This window comes from Onychostruthus taczanowskii, unplaced genomic scaffold (genome assembly GCF_017590055.1).
Source record: "Onychostruthus taczanowskii isolate IOZ18803 unplaced genomic scaffold, ASM1759005v1 scaffold19, whole genome shotgun sequence".
NCBI classification, from domain to species: domain Eukaryota; kingdom Metazoa; phylum Chordata; class Aves; order Passeriformes; family Passeridae; genus Onychostruthus; species Onychostruthus taczanowskii.
Window position 1 is genome coordinate 8,924,614 of NW_024499128.1, and position 17,238 is coordinate 8,941,851.

General features: G+C 54.2%; 1 protein-coding gene across 1 annotated transcript in view; it reads left to right on the forward strand.

Moving 5' to 3' along the window:
- The first annotated feature begins 234 nt into the window (after positions 1 to 234).
- ELFN1 (extracellular leucine rich repeat and fibronectin type III domain containing 1) overlaps positions 235 to 17,238 on the forward strand; it is a 103,247-nt gene continuing 86,243 nt past the window's right edge. Inside the window, exon 1 of the mRNA XM_041401688.1 lies at positions 235 to 326. The gene's annotated coding sequence lies outside the window, so the exon portion shown is untranslated. The remainder of the gene's footprint in view (positions 327 to 17,238) is intronic.

Genomic DNA, 17,238 nt, shown 5'->3' on the forward strand with positions numbered 1-17,238 from the left:
CCCATCCCAGCCGAGCCGCGTCGAGCCGAGCCGTGCCGAGCGGAGCCGGGGGAGCCCCCCGGGCCTGGCAGCGCTGCCCGGCGCCGCCTGCACGGGCAGGGCTCTTCGCCTGACGCAGTGAGGAGCTGCAGCCCTTCTCTTCTCGGAGGCCGGGCTCCAGCGCTGGGATTTGCTCGGCTCCGGCTGCGTTTCCCTGCCCGCCTCCTGTCCCCGGCCCGCCCGCTCGGAAGGGCGCGGGGAGCCGCAGCCGCGGGTGCGTCCGCCGCCCATCACCGCGCTTCGGGGCTGGGCGCGCCGCCGAGCGCCGGGAGCCGCCTCCGGAGCAGGTAGGTGCGCCCGCATCCCCCCCGAGCGCAGCCCCCCGCTCCGCTCCGCTCCGGCCCCGCGCCCGCTGTCGCCCCGCCGCGGCGCCCCGCGCTGCCCGGGAGCCCCGCGCAGCCCCCGGTGGCCGTTCCGTGTCGCCAAACTTTTAGCGGCTGCAGCCCAGGTTGGGGCTCGGGCGGGAGGGGAGCTCGGGGCCGGCGGAGGGGGGAGCGGGGCGCCCTCCCCTCCGCGGGCGGGGAGTGCCCAGGCTCGGTCGGGGCTGCTCCCGCTGTCCTTGTCCCCAGGGCGAGCGGGAGGTCGGGACCGGAGCAGCTCCCCACGGCCGGGCCGGGGCCACGGAGCCGGGAACCCCTCCGGCAGCTCGGCCCGTGTTCCCTCCCCCGCCCATGGGGGATCCCCACTTCGGGGTCTCCCTCCGCCCGAGCCGGAGCATCCCCCGGGGGAGCTCCTGTTGCCGCCGGGAAGCCCCGGTGCTCGGGGGGAAGAGCCGGTGCCGCGGGCAGCAGCATGGCCTCGGGGGCAGGGGTCTTCCTCCCGGGTCGCCACAGCGCCGGACGGAGCGCTCGGACAGGGGGGACCGTCGGCCTCACCCCAAGTAACCCTGGAGGCTGCGAACCTTGGGGTGCGAGCTGTGGCAGAGCCGCTCTCCGGCTCTGCTCCCTCCGCCCCCCCAATCCCTTCTGCATTCCCACGCCGGCAGTTGGGACCTGCCTCCCCCCACACGCGCTCCTTCAGCGGCTATTTCTGTCCTCGCCAAACGCGCCGCACACAGAGCTTTAATTAAAGAAAATTAGTGGAGGAGGGCGGGGGGGGTGTCCGTGCTCCGGAGAGGGGGACGGTCCCCGGGACCTCGCCGGGTGCGACTGCCGTCGCTGATGGCTCGGGGGAGGCGGGGGGCAGGTGCCCGCCGGAGAGTTTGAGCCGCTTTCGCTTGGTTGGTTGCTGGTTTTTTTTTTTTAGAAAAGGCTGGCGGTGGAGGTGTGTGTTTGTGGGGGGGGTGGTACGGACACACGACGACGCGGGAACGTGTTCCTTCCCGGAGGGTGTGTTGCAGTTTTAATTATAATGACAGATGTTGCCGTAAAGTTCCGTCTCGGTTCCTGAATACAAGCAGAGCATGAAGCACCGGCAGAGTCGCCCTTCGGACCGGGCACTCGCCCGTCGGACCGGGCACTCGCCCGTCGGCGCAGCGGAGTTGCCAAAGAATTTTTTTGGTTACGTTTTAAACGAGGCTCTGCCGGGTCTGAGAGTCCTCGGGGCGCTGCGTGGAACCCGGGGATGCCAGGGAGATGCGGGCAGCCTCCGCTCCCTGGGCAGGAACCCTCCAACCAGCCCCAACCCCCGGCGGTGCCCAGTTCTCATCCCTCTCCATGTGGAGCGTGGCTACTCGTCCCGTGCGCGGCGGGACCCGCCGGGCAGCCGCGCCCGGTGCTGGGGAGATGCCGGGGTGCTCCCCCCGCAGCCCTTTCCTCCTCCAGCTCTCCCTGGACAGAATCCTCCGCACCTCCGCTCATCCCTGCCTTTCCGGCTCGGGCAGCCCGGGGGACCCGCGGTGCTGCCCACGTCCAGGCTGTGATTTGCAGCCCCGGGAAAGCCCCGCGGAGGGAGGGGACGGGGGGGACTGGCATCACCAGGCTCCCCCGGGGCAGAGCCGCCGCTCCCGCCTCCCCGGCCGGGGACTCGCCTCCTCCCGTCAGCTCCGAGCGTTCCGCCGCCGGTTCGCGCTGGATTAAATATTTAGAAGTTTGCAGCGGTGAATAAAGCGATCGTTAATAGAAATTGATGGCACCGATGCAAAGGGGGTGGCACCGGCGGCAGGAACGGCGCGGCTCAACGAGAGCGGGCGGAGCGCTCCTAGGAGGGTTTTTAAGGGGTTTCACCCCAAGTTAAGGATTTATCGCTCCGAATGCTGTGGCAGCGCCAAAACCCGGGAGCTGCTCTTCACATTTCCGACGATGTCATTAAAAAGCATGTTTTTTTCCGCCCTGCCTGCCTGGAAAGAATAAACCCCTGCTTTCGCAGAGACGAGGCAATCCGCTCGAATTTAGCACCTAAAATCCCCCGTCAGCACCTCCCGCCGTGCTGCCTGACACCGTGCAGGGCTCACACTCCTCCAGACCCTCCGGGTTTGCCATGGCAGCGGGGGCAGTGCTCAGCGGGTAGGGACCTGGAGCGTGTCCCCAGCACCCCGAAGTGCAGCGCTGGGCAGTGGGGGTACCGGGCTGGAACAGGGATGAAGTTTGCCCGATCACCTGGAGGAGCGAGCGGCCCCTGGGCTCGGGGCAGCCTCCGGAGGGTGGGGTGGGAAGGACACGGGGCTGCCCGGGTGGCCGGTGAGCCCTGGCCCCGCACGCCGGGCTCCGGTGCCGCGCTCCGAGCCGGAGCCAGCGCTTCGGTCAGCGGCGGGGATGGGGCAGCGCTCGGCGGAGCGGAATGCGATCCTGGTGAGGGTGCGGAGGCAGCGGGAGAGGGAGAGGAAAGACGAGCTGGAATAGGACGGAGGGACGAGCAGAGAGGGAAAGAAAGGGCGAGGGTTGCCCGGGGAGCGGCCGGGGATGCGTGCCCTCTCCGCAGAGCCGCTGCTCGGCGGGAGCCAGCGGCGATGGGAGCGGCTTGGCGTGGGGATGGGGAAAGCGGAGGGCAGAGCGGAAAGCCCTGGGGCCGACCCGACGCCCCTGTTACGGGTGCCAGAGACTGTCTGTACCCACCAGGGCGGGTCGGTGCCGTGCCCACGCCCGCCCACGCCCCTCACCCCGCGCTGGGGGACGCTCCCCCGGCCCGGTGCTGCCCACGCGTGTCCCAGCCCGGCCGCCGCTCCGGGCTGGGGCAGCGCCGCTCTGTGACAACAGAAAGTGGCTGGAAAGGGGCGAGGCGTCACACGGTCTGCCTCCGGGAGGCAGGGAAAGGCTGAGGGACCGATGGGAAGGCATGAATGAATGAATCTCCATAAAGAGCCCCAAGCAGCAGGGAGAGGGAGAGAGGAGGAGGAAGGAGAGGAGGAGGAAGAGCCGGAGCAGGGCAGGCAGCAGCAGACGTGACGCCGGCAGGTAAGGGGGTGCCGGTGCAGCACGGCCCCGCAGTGCCCTGGATGGCAGGTTGGGGGGCACAGCCAAAGGGGGACAGGAGCTGCCGGGACCCTGCATGGGTTTGGGTTTTTTAAAAAATTTTTTTAGGAAGCATGTTTTCCTCCTGACTCCTTGCAAAATATGGAGTCCCTAAACTTCCTAGGACTCCTTTTCTTCCTCCTTTTCTGCCGCTCTGAGCCCGCCGGCTTTGGAGGGTTCCGGGCTGAGCCCCGCGGCTGGACCTGCTCCGCACCGGGGCCGCCCCGAGCCGGGCCAGCCTGCCCGGCGGCAGCGCCACTCGGCCGGGCGGCTGGAGTTACCTTGCCGGGGATATCCAGCGTCTACCGAGTCCCCTTTGCTTTCGGGGCTCAGTGGGGAGCTCCTCTCCCCCCGGTCTCCATCCCCCTTCGGCGCTCCCTCCCTGCCGTGGTTACATAAGGCACAGGAGCCCGTAGCCAGCGCTGACGCGGGCCGGATCATCGGGATCGCACCCAGGGATGCCCAGAGCTGAGCTCAGCCCCGTCCGGCTGCTCGCCATCCTCGGTCGCCCCTGCCCCGCTGCCCGCGCTGAGCCACCCGCTGCCTGTCGCTGCTTGCTGCGGGGACCGTGCGGCACAGGTAGCCCTGCACACCGACGCCCTGCCCTGCCCTGCCCGTGGCTCTCCCGCAGATCTGCCCCGCACTGTCGCCGCTGGAATGCGCGCAGCCCTGGGAGCGCACAGCCCGTCCCGTGGAGCGGCTCCCGCAGACGGGCCCACGCCGAGGCGATGCACAGTGCGAGTGTTTGCACACAAACACAGCGCTGCAGGCAGCGCACGGGTCACGCTCCCGCACACACGTGGGCCGGTGCTGGCCCGGGGCCGGTGCTCGCCAGGAGCTGATGCTGGCCCGGGGCTGGTGCCGGCCCGGGGCTGGTGCTCGCCACTGGCGGCACGGGGGTGGTGGGTGCTCTCGTCGTGCCGGCTCCCAGCCCGGGCAGGCTCTGGGAACTCCGCTGGGAACGCTGCAGGCCTGGCAGGGCAGCCCTGGCTGGCTGCGGTGGGCAGCTCTGCGGCTGCCCGCAGCTTCCCCCTCCCTGACCGAGGTGCTCCGAGCAGGGATCGATAATGCCTTTCTGATTGGCTTCAGTTCCCCATTCAAAGGCACTGCATTAAGACTTGATTTTTCTCCCCTTTGACTCCTGGCCAGATTAGATTGTGAATTTGGCTGATTTCAAGCTACTGGGGGAGGGAAGAATCATACAGCGAGCGAGAGAGAACTGAAATATCCTACAGGATCCCCTGGAGGGGAGAGAAATCAGGTCTAGATAAGAGCTTGTTCTCCCTGTCTGGCTAATGCTTCCCTGTTTGATGATCAGAAAACACAAGATCTAACCTCTCACCAGGATGCTCTAACTATGAAAGGTCAGGCTTTTGGCTTGTTCTAGGTGCAAGATTTGTTACTGTGGGCTGTGGATTACGTATTCTGGTTCTCCTGTCTATGCTAAACACAGGAGTGCGCGATGCATGCAAACAGAAGGACGTGGTCAGCGCTTCTGAGGGTTAGGAGTTGAGCTCTGGGTGTAATGCTGAGGTTGGAAGAACTGTGGTGGAGACAGGGCATGAGGTCCATGCCCTGGAGAACCCAGAGCTGTCCTATCTGTTTGTCAAGTCTCAGCCCCATCCTTGGGCAATTTTTTTCCAATATTTATTTCTCCATGTATGTGCTGGGGATAAGTGAGTGGGTTATGTCAGTGAAGCCCTGCGTTCCAGAGGGACACAGAAAGCAGCACCTGGGAGCATCCCAGCCATGCTGGTCGGGGTGCTCTTCCCTGCTGGCTGCTCCAGGACTAGGATTTCATGCTGAGAAAAGCCCCAGCAGCACAGCATCACCTGCAGCATCCCACCTGCAAGCACTTGCTGTGAATTGGTGTTAGCTCCAGGGGAAGCAAAAGCCTGAGATTATGTGGTTTTTCAGCAAAGGGCACTGGGAAGTCTGGTGGAGCAGAGGGAAGGAGCTGTTGCAGGGCAGTGAGGAGCCTGAGGAGGAGAGGATGTGGGGCTGGGTCTTGCTGCAGGTAAGCTGTGCTGTTCTGGGCAGTGGGGAGGCAGCTGTGGAGTCACCAACAAGGCTGTGAGGTGCGGACTGAGGAGATGGGAAGCTACTGTGGAGGCTGTAAAGAGGGTAGGAGCAAGGAGCACAGCCTTGAGTGGTGTTTGTCATGATTTCGTGCAACTGCTGGATTTTCTTGGTGTTGGAAACCCAGGGCTTGGGGAGGGTTGGAGTGAGCCCGATGTCAGGACAGCCTTGGGGTGGAGTATCTTGGTATGGGGAGATGGAAATCTGATGTCCAGCAGTAAACTGGGCCCAGAGGAGGCTGATGAGGAGGAGAGGAGCTGTGTGGAGCTGCATGGGACAGCTATGGAGTCATACACTGCCCAAACTGTGGGTCAGGAGGGAGGCAGAACTGTGAAATCAGTAGGTCTGTGAAAGCCTTGGGGTGAAGGGACTGGAGACCCTGAGCCTTGGTCCAGAGTGCAGAGCAGTGCCAGGGGCTCAGTGGGGAAAAAGAGGACAAAGAACATAAAATTATTTGTGTGGTGTTATTTAGCTGCTGGAGCGGGGAGTGTATGTACCCAGCACGAGGGTTATCTCAGTCCCTGAGACATCCCTGTAATACGAGCAAATAATAATAAATATCAAAGAAAAGAATTGGGAGAGTTAGCTCCAGGTGAGGGGGACCTGGAGCCCCCATGGACCATGAGGAGCTGGGGCAGGAGGGTCTGGGGGAGGTAGCACTGAGGGTGCAGGGGGTTTATGAGCCTGGGTAAGGAAGCTGGGGAGGTGGAGATGGGAGTTGGTGTGGTCATGGCAGGAGCCCGTGAGAAAGCTGCACGTTTGAAAAACCACCTCAATAAACAAACCCAAAATGCCTATCAGTCGGGGCAGGCTTAAATCTGTTGTTTGGGCTTGGCCTCTGCACTACGTGGTCTGGTCCCCTGTGCAGTGTGAGGTTAAAGGCACAAAGATGGCCCAGTGGCTGTAGAACCACTGTCCTGAGGAAAGCCCTCAGCTGATGGAAGTGTGGACAGCTCCCTCAGGCAGCATCCCACGTTTGTGCCCTGGGAGCTCCTTGTCCTCTCTGGGCACTGATGAGGGAGAAGTGGGGTCCCAGGGCTGTGACCTCTGTTCCTGCTGGGTGGGGTCCTGCCCCTCTTGGGGACCAAACCATCAGGGGATTGTTCTGACACACACATCTGATGTGTTCAGGGCTCCCAGAAAAGCCAAATGACCACAACTCTGCTGGCTTCTCCTACCCCTCTCTCCTTTGTGCTTAGAGGGAGTCAGTGGGAAAATCTCCAAGATATGTTTTTTTTTTTTCCTTTCCTATTCCAGCTTTTCTTTATGAGCTGGACAAGGGCAATCTGCGAACTCATTCATAGTATTTTTAAATCTGCAGGAATAAGTGTATGGAAATGTATGTGTTTTACTGTATCAGCTGCTATCAGCTTTTAACTTTATTACAGTAAGTGCAGAGTTTTCTTGGGCCAAACTCATTCATTGGATTTAATGGAGTTAAACTGCAGGCAGATTTGGCTACTTGTTTGTGTATATCTTTGTAAAATGGACAGGCAGAGATCATAAAATTTTATACTCTCTATGGCATCTTTTAGGGAAAAGTCTTCCAATATGTTTTATAAACATCATACATATTTTGCTACAGTGTATGGTCATACCTAACACAAGGCACTTTAGTGCTGCTTCTTTTTTCCCTTTCCCAGAGCTATATGTATGTATGTGAACTTGGATTTGCCTGCATTATTTTCTCTTGCTCCTTGCCTTAAAAGAGTCTTTAGCAATTTGAAACAATTTAACTGGATTTATTTCTTTCTTTTTGGTGTATTTGCAGCTGTTCCTAGAAATGGTAATAAGAACCCTAACCCTTGCTCTGAAGGGCTCAAAAAGAGGGAATAATAATGTTTGTAGAGCCTCTTGCTAAATACCCAAAGCACTCCTAAACAATCCAAGCTACAAATGCATGATCTCATGGTGTTTCACAGGTGCTGTGATACATTTGAGGGGCTGACTTTTTGCCCCCACCCTTTTCCTTGTGATACTGTTTTCTTCTATTTTCACAACATGATGATATTGATTTCTTGACCTATTCTGGGCTGGGTTTAGATCCTGCATGTGCAGGGCCTTTCCCAGTGTAACATGGGGCAAACCGACACTTGAAGCTGCAGAAAAAATGTATTTCTAGGAGATGTATTTATTTTCTAATGAGGTATTTGATGTTTTTCCAGGCTCTAAACAAATTAGACCCAGATCTGTGGCTGCAGGGCATTGGGAGGGGAAGTGGTTGATGAGCTGAGCTAATTAATTGCACTTACTTATGACTTATCAAATGGTGATCACCACCCCATATGGAGCACTTGAGTGTGTGGAATTGAGAAGAGAGGATATTGATATGTGGGATAAATGTAAAGCAGTGGTCAATGGCAAGGACATAAATCTGGAGATTCTGGTGACATTAAAATAAATTGTGGGTAGTGAGGTATGAGAGAGACTTAATGTCAAAGGAACCCTATAATGTATTTATATTCCCACTCAGGATTTGCTGGGGTTTCTAAATAATGCATTAATTCAATTACGCATTCTTAATTAGTGTTTTCTCATATTGGAGCAACATCATTAATTTACTGCGTCATATTTTTATTTTGTTGGTGTGGTGAGTTTCATTTCCGACTCTTTCCCCTCTCTGGTTTGTGAGACTCGTAACACTCAGCTGTGATGCTCATGCCACAAGCTGCAGCTTCTTTGGGAAAACCAGTTTTCTGTATTATGATTTTTTAAAATCTAATTTTTTTTTACACTGACAGGCTGCACAGCACTGACCTGACCCCGTAATAGGAGGAAGAGGGAGAAAAAGAGCCCAGATCTGAAGCAGCTCCTTTTGAATGCTGAGCAGCATCTGTTCTCCGTAGAGCAGGGTGATCTGCAGCATGCTGGGGCAGGATTAGGCCCTTTGGGCTCGCCCAAATGGGATTATTTGATTTTTTTCCCTCTCTGGAAACTCATGGCACCTGCAGGGATGGGTGCTCCCTGTCCCTCTGGGGTGAGTGCGACACACAGGGCTGCTCATCCCGGCACCTGGCACTGCGCAGGGCTGGGGGGCACAGGGACCTGTTTGTCACCCCGTGGGGCTTGTCTGCCTGCTTCTGCATGGGAAAGTTTGAGGGACAACACCTTTGCTGCTGTGCCCTTCACTGCTCTGTCTGCAGGGAAGATGTGCTCCCGAGAGCTGCTCCCGGGCATTTGTTCTTGGGCAGCTCCTGGAAAGCAGAGCTGGGTCAGTGGCACGCGTGCAGGTGGGTGCTGGTGCCAGGGCTCTGGTCCTCACCACAAGCCAAGCTTGAGGCTAGCACTTGCTTGAAACAAATGTAGTACCTGGTTTATTCAAGCTGTAGGATGGAAACTGATCAGGGAGAGCAAGCCAAGACTGCTCCCTCCAAGCGACGCCTTCCAGACCAACACTTGTCCCAACTTCGCAGCGAGCAGTTTGGGCTTTTCTACCCCCCGCCCCATTTCTCCCTTTTAATTTTTGTTCCTGGCTTTGCTTCTCTTCCCCACCCTCTGCCCACGCTCTGCTCTCGCTCGGAGGCGAGCGGAGCAGCCTCCAAAGCCCCATTCATCACCGCCTGCTCGCCAGGCACCGGCAGCCGCCGCTCCATTGATTGACTGCGGCGGGGAGTGAATCTAAAATCATTACGCTCCTGAGACAGCTTTTAAATATGAGGAAAATCAAGTCTGTTAAGAAGCCCTTGTGAAAGGGTGTCTCCAACCAGGGAATTCCATGAGGCACCGGGTGCTGTTTGGATCCAGAGGAGACTCTGCTGCTCTGGACCTCACGGGTGTCCCTGTGTGAGCCTGGACCACTCCGTGCTGGTGTGATGAGGGTGGGCAGGCAGCTGCTGGTGGAGAATTAAGTAGAAATATTTCACTGTAGAAAACACTATTGTGTAAAGCCATCCATCTGCTGCCTGTCTCATGCTTTGCATGAATTAATGAGCTGATTGATTAGGAGAACCTTGCAGCAGCCGGGTGAGGGAAATGATTCTTGTCCTCATGTTACAGGTGGGGGGAGCTCAGAGGTGCACGGGTTAAGATTAAGGTTTCCAAGTTGGGTTGGGCTTTTTTTGCCATTAGTGAAGGCTATGGTTGAGACATTTGTCTGTCTTGTTTCACTGATTGATCAGTCTGATTTTTTGGATGTATTTTGCTTTCAAGAGCAGTTGTGAGAGCTTGCTGTGGCTGTGACTCAGCCCCGGACAGTCTCTGTCAGGATCTGATCTTCCAGCGTGTTTGTGGCAAAACAGCAAAGTCTGCTGCAGCTCTTGGCTGTGGTGTTTGCAACCAACAGTCTCCTTTCTTTCTCCTGAGAAAGAAATTCTACTACAATTTCTTACAGCATTGGCTGTTTCACACACTCTCCTCTTGCTCCACAGCCTTTACCAGTCAAAGCTTTCTGCAGACACCCCCCAATTCCTCACAGTATCTCTCCTGGCCACCTGCAGCTGGCAGGGGCAGGTTACTGATGGTTGATGCATGGAGCATCCCTCTCCTCCACACTACAACCAGTGCAGCTTTTCAGGAACGGAGCATTGAGCAAATGTCACTCCACAGCCCCAAAAATCTATCAAAGGAAATGACAGTGCCTGTAAGCATTAATCATCCCATATCATCAAAATAAAGTTGTTGCAATGGAGAATTGTCAAAGGATAAATGTCTTAACTCCAACTCAGTGCTGGTTCCTTTGATGCTGGTGGTTTACCAAGCAGGAGATGGTAATTGTGTGGCCCAGGGGTTCATCTTGTGACATTATTAATTAACCCTTCCCTCTTTGAGATAAACAGTGGTCAGTCTGGTAACCAGGAAAAAGTCTGGGACACTTGAGAAGTTGAAATAGTTTCTTTTAATCACTGTGCTGAGAAATTTGTGCCTGCCCTGGAGTAAAAGCAGGGGTGTGTGGAGCAGCACTGTAGGGGCACTTCTCACTCAGCCTTCTGAGCTCTCACTGCCCCCCAAAAGAAGGGTAGATTTAAAGATACAGGGCAGATGCAGTTAAAGCAATGCAAAAAAGACAATGATTTAAAAAAGGCATTAAACATCTGATTTGCAGTGTAAAAGTGCCTGTTTCTGCTTTACTCCTGCCAAAGGACAGGGCTGGAAAGCAAACCCTGTAACCCTCGTGGTGGTCTCACCTGCTCAGGGTGAAGCAGGTACAAAGGCTGATGTGGGCAGACAGCAGGGCTGTGACAGACACAGCTTCCATCAGGACCAGTGGGATGAGGGATGGACTGCTGGTGGATTGACTCCTGGGGGTGAGGGGGGCACTGCAGTAATGTCACTTCCAGCCGTCTCCTGGGGAAGGTGGTGCTGAACAATGAATTGCAAGGTCTGGTGTGCAGCCCAAGGGGGATGGAGAGCTACTGGAAATCTTTGTGTTTAAAATCTGGGCGTTCAAGCCAGTCTCCTGCATTTTCTGGCACCACTGAACTTCTCTGCTGCCTGGGTTTGAGCTCTATCTGCTGGGGCTGCAGGACCTGGCCCGTGCTGGGAGCAGGCTGTGCTTTGCCAGCTGTGCAGCAGAGCAGGACAGTGAGGGGGCAATGGAGTGCAGCTCTGCCTCTGCCCAGCTCTGCTGAGCAGGCAGGTGGGGCTGGAAGTGACGGGTGCACACAGGGTGGATGGGGATTCACACCTCGCTGAGCCCCTCTGGTGCTGCTCAGCTGTCCTGGCTCCTTTTTCACTTTGTCCATGGAAATGATCAAGTCTGGGCTCAGGAATAATGCAGCTGCTTCTGGAGAACGTCTACCACAGAGGAGCAAGGGGAAAACTTCAATAAATCAACATGTTTCACCCTCTGTCCCAGTTGACAAAGGAGCAGAAATCAAGCGGCTGCTTTTGTGTAACTGCTTCATGTATAAAGAAAAAAGGAGAAATGAATCTGTGGGATGAGATTCTTAAAGCTTCATTAGAAACCATATAGTCATTTAGACTGGAAAATAGCCTAAAAGACAAAGTCCAGCCATAATGCTTACAAGCAAAGTGGACATCACAGCCCCATCCAAGTTGAGGGAAGTTTGTCTCATTTTTTACTGTGTGGGTGAGTTTGTTAATCTTGAGCTTCACTGATGGGCTTGATGATCTTGGAGATATTTTCCAATGTAAATGATTCTATGATTCTCCAATAGTTTTGCAGAAAAGTCCTCTTCTATATTAAAATCCTTTCCAGTTGTGGACTAGCTTGTAGGTTCTGTAATACCACATTGGCTTTAAGAAAAAGCCCCAAACTTTCTGCATGGCTTTTCCCCCTCTCTGTCAGTAAAGAATGGATGACTCACGTTATGATTTTTTTTGTCCATTCCAGTCCCAATCTTAAAAAACAGCCATGAAACAGCATCAGCTTGTATAGCCCTTAGGACAGCACACTCTCTTTTGCACTGGAACTCTTATTTGTGGGGGTAAACAGAATAACACACTTCATTTTAATGAGGCTGGCTTGGGAATTAAGTGTGTGTCACTTATTGATCTTGCTTTTTCTCTCTATTTATTTTGAAAAGCTGTTGTCTTTATTTTCAGCAGATGAAATCTGAAGTGTTGCTGCAAATGCTGACTTACTTCTGTGGTTTAGATTGCAAGCAGCTCCTTGGAGCCAGGGCTTGTGGGCTCCTGGAGGTGCTGAGTTACAGGTAACCTGTCCTGCACACAGCTTGTAGAGAGCCAGGCATGGGGACCAGCAGGGAAATGACCTCCTGAGCTGGTCAGGCTGTCTGTGACCATCTGAGAGCCCCTTACCTGTCATCAGAATGATATCCAGAGAGCTGGCAGCTGCATTCAGTGGGTAAACCTGGAAGTGAAGGGACATGCCCAGGGTTATCTGGGGTGTCAGTACCAGAGCCTTGCTGGGACCAGGTCCTTCAACACCTGCTTCTGCACTACCCACAAGACTTCCTTGCTTTCTTTGTCCTTAGTTTTGCAGTGCAAGGAAATTTTTGTTTAATTTTAAACGTTCTCCTAAATCTTGGTGACGGCAGATTGACGTAAGCGTGTGCTGGATCAGGGCCTGTTCTCTTATGCATATGGATGTGGACACAGCTGTAAGCCTTTTCCATCTCCAGGCTTCTGCAGGGAAAGGAGAGATCTTCCCTCCCTGCCCATGGGTGTGTCCCCTCTCCCCTTGCACCAGGGGCAGCAGCTCTGGGTGCCCTGGCCTCCAGTGTGAGAACGTGGGGGTGAATTTGGGTAGAATTTCTGGTTGCTTGGCTCAGTCATTGTCCATCAGGGTTGCTGCTGGAGCCTGTGTGTGTGTGCAGCCTGCTGGGACACTCGGGAGCTGGGCATGGCAGAGGGGAGAAAGCCTCTGTGTTGTGGTTACATCTTCCTTGGACCACACAAGCTGGGAAATTCCTTCAAGCTTGTTGCTCTTGAAGGTTTTGGGTGGTGTGTCAGCACATCAGCATCAACAGTGCATGTTGGCCATGTCTTGTCTGCCAGCTTGTCCAGGATTTTTCTTCTGCTGGTGTCACCAACAGCCAAAATGTGGCTGCTGCCTCGGGTTGGGAGCAGCAGCTCCTGAAAAGGGCAGCACAAACAGGCTGGGTCAGATGGCAGGGCAGCTTGTGTTCATCCCAGCTGGTGAAACACAGGCTGGAGAGCCCAGGCTCTGCATCTCTTCATGTGTGACATCCCCTCAGTCACACATGGCCCATGTGCTTGCTCTAGAGAGCACAAGCTGCTTCCTCATCCCACTGCAATATCTGCAACATCCACGGGGCTCCATCCATTTCCCAGCATGGATTGTGCCCGTGGAGCTCCTGAATCAACCTGGATGCAGCCTGATGGAACTGCAGGGAGAATATTAAAGGAAAAAAAGGTAGTGGAGAGAGAGAGCTAGTCGGCCCAAGTCTGTTTATGGTGATCCCATCTTATTTAAAAGGGATAGCAAAGTATAAACCATTTAAATATTTCATCTGCAGAAGAGCCCTGAATGAGTTTGTACTACATGTGCATGTGTGATGAATGAGTGGGGATGGCAGCAGGAGCAGCAGTGAGCACCAGCCCTGCTCAGGCCCATGTGCATGTGGGGAAAGTGGTCCTGGTTAGAGTTTTTTTTACTTAAAAAGGGAATTAATATTTTATTCTTTTGTTGGTGAAAGTTATTGCTGTCTTAACAGGTTGTGTCTGACTATCTGAAGGCAAGGGCCTCATCCTGCTCCTCAGTGCCTTCTGCCTGCTGGGTGCCTGGTGACTCTGGAGGATGCTCAAAATAGCCCCAAATCAGAGCTGTGCCTGCCCAACCTTGTGGAGAGTCACGAGGTCACTGGTGTAACTGGGAGGAGAATTTGTCCTTCTAGCTTTAAAAATAGCTGTGTTTTCTTTAATGGCATTTTCCTTGGGGCAGCCAGGAGCTTGCAGGAGTGCACGGTGCTGCTGAGCGGGAAGGGGTGCCAGGACACCCCAGTTAATCCCATTTCTAAACCACATTAGCCTCTAAAAATGAACCAAACCAAGCTGAATTTCTTCTTCCTTCCAAAATTTTTATTTGACTCGCTTCCTAGAGCCAGATTGATGATGTTTCCTCTGTGAAAAATGCTCTCTGGTATAACTAAATAGGATTCTGTAATCTCCAGCAGCTGAAGTGTTTAGTTAGGGTCCAAGGGTGGGTTTTTTCATCCCAACTCTGTCCGCCCTCACCCAAGTGCGGGGTTTCTAGCGATGAGCGATTTGGGGCTTATCTCTGGGAAGTGCTGTGAATGCCAGACCCGTGCTTACACAAGGAGGGAAATGCATGAATTTTTCCACATCAGTAGGAGCTGGAGATTTTGCTAAAGGTGTCTCCAGCTGCAAGGAGCGAGATACGGCTCTGCTGGAGAGCTCCGAAGAGGCAGAACTGAGTAGAAAATTTAAATGTGGATTTAATGCCTCAGAAAGCCATCTGTAAGGGAAGGTGCAGGTGCTGGCTGGCTCTTGGCCATGCAACAGGTCACTCAGGCTGGCTGGTTGTGAGGCTGCTGAAGCACAGGCGTGGTGTTTAATCTGACTTAGGAGATGTTCATTAGGGAGCCCTGGGCTGTGGCACAGCCAGTGATGTCCCTGTGAGTTCTCTCCATCCACTGCTTGCACAGGGTCCGGCTGGATCAGCTGCTTGTGCCCCCATTTTTAAATGGAAAAGCTGCATTGAAGGTTGTCAGGACCTGGGATGCAGATGGGCAGACTGACCGCAGCAGGGCAGGGGACACAGCTGCCTTCCAAATTCCAGCCTCTGCCTGCGTGTGCTGAAGGAAAAGGAAAAACACTAAGTACAATGTGTTTGCTGCCCTGTTAGGTGGTGAGGCAATGACTGAACCTCTCAGCTGATACTACGCAGCACTTTTGTGGAGTTACAGGGTGCCTTGGTTAAACCCCAGCTCTGTGTGGACACGGGGCTGATAGCTGCACCTCCTCCTGCTGCTCATTCCATTTTGGCACAGAGGCTGTGCTGGGCGTTCTGCTGTCCAGGGCAGGTCTGTGCAGAGCAAACCCACGCTGGGAGGGAGCATCACCTGTGCCCTGCTCAGTCTCTCAGGGCTCAGAACCATCTGTGCTCACCCCACCACAGCAGGGTCGTGGTCAAGGTGCAGCAGTGCCCTGTTTGGGGGTCCCTGCAGCCCCCTGTGTCCCCAGCACAGCCTTGCTGCTGCTGCCCTGAGCTTCACATCAGCCTTGCCCCTGCCCGTGCCCCCTCCTCACACCCACCGTGGGGTTTTGTTGCCCAGCACGTAGCTGATGTCAATTTGTAAAACAATACTTCAGCATTACCCAGTGAAAACACAGACAGCATTGTACAGCTGGGAGCAACATTGATTGAAGTGATATTTAATCCAAGGAAAATACATGATACATAGTCTAGGATTCCTCGCTTATCCATCATATAATGCAGTTCATGAGGATTAAATATCCCTCCTGTAAAGCTGGTTGAGATCAGTGTTGTTATTTGTTTTGCAAATGATCCTGACAGTGATGCTGAGAGCTATTGATTACCAATGGTTCTTTAAAAATTACTATTATACTGCAAATTACAAACCTTGGGGGTATCCAGTTATATGATAATGGAAAGGCATTGGTGTGTAATGACACATGCATCATAACAAATTTATATATTTGGCTATATAATGGAGATTGAAAGGGACATGATTTATGACCAACAGGATTAGCTGCTTGCCATGATACATCTGAGGTAACATGACAACTGTCTAGTTGTTCATTGTGGCAAGAAGTTCTGATGATTAGAACAATTTAAAAATAAATAAAGGGGGAAAAAAATCAAAATCTCCCCTACCTTTCCGTTTTAAATACGTAAACCACTCTTCTAATTAATAAATAGCAAAAACCCCTGCATCTCTCTCCCAGGGGCATCCACAAAGCCCTGCACAAAACCAAGGCTGCCAGTCCTGGTGGAGCTCCTGGGTTTGCCTGGAAAGCCTTCAGAGTTTCTGGCCGTGGCTGTGATGGAAGTGCAAGCAAGATCCCTGGATCTGCTGGGAATTTCAATGCATGTGTGCCCTTGAAGCCAGTGGAGGACACTCGTGTTGAGTTGTGTGCTCTCATTCCTGATGATGAATGCCTGATAACACAACTGCTTGTCTTCCAGGCTCTCCTGGTGTTTCCCAGCTCCCTAGCTGAGGACTGAATACTTGATGTGTTTGAGGGGAGCCTGAGGGCTGCTTCAGCCTACGGTGGCTTTAGCAGAGCCACAGGAGCCTTGCCTGCTCTGGGGGCAGAGCTGGGGGCTGTGACCTTGCCCTGCCATCCTGGGATGGCACAGAGGGCTGGTAGGAGGATTTTGCATTCAGGAAAGTGTGTGGTGTGAAGGTTAACTCCTGTGACCATCCTGTGCTCTGGGCATGCTGCAAATACCAAATGCCAGCAATGCAAACAAACCTTTTCCTCATCAGCCAGCTGATCCACAGTGGAGCCCACAGAGAGCACTGCTTCTGGGTTAACATGCTCAGCTGGGCATGCTGAAATGCATGTCCAGGAGCCAGTGCCAGCAGAAACTCTTGTGAAACAAAAGGGAGGGAAAAACAGTTTCCCTTCTTCACCAGCACCTTCTCAGCATCTTTTGTCATGAAGTTGTGTATGGCACTGAGGGTCACCAGGCTGCCAGTGTGGAGAAATGCCCATGGACAGGAGTCCTCCTCCACAGACACTGATTTACTTTTGCCCTGTGCTCTTTTATTCTTTGGTGCTGCAATAACAGGGACACTTGCTCAGTAATTTCTTTAAAGAATTTTAGCACTTGGTAACATGGCACTTCAGATGGGGGAGGAAAAGAGATGCATAGTTGTTTAGGTATTATTCTGTACAACATCTGAAGTTCCAGCTCCAGCCTCCCATGAATCTCACTAGCTCACCTGGAAGTGGGATGGAGGAAGTTTGAAATAATAAAAGGTAACCTGGAGCCCACATGCACTAGTGGTTGGTGGGAGGTGAGTGCATCCCTGAGCACGAGCAGCACTGTGCTCTTACCCACCTCAGCCAGAGGAATTACTGCCTCTGCCTGAAGTGTCAGCAGTGTCCTGGGATGAGGCTGCCAGGCTTCCTCCCAGAGTGAGGAGAAGCGAGGGCTCTTTGAGACCACACCACAGAAGCAGTTTGTGATATAAAAATCAGTGCAGAGTAAAAATCTCCTCCTTGTGGAAGTGCTGGCCCTTGACTTGCAATAAAGCACTTGTGCCTTTTCCTCAGCCCAAGTCCTCTGCAGGTCAGCATGTGCTGTACCCTGTCTCGTGGCCTGTTCCTGTGTGTGCTGTGCTTCAGGGTGCTC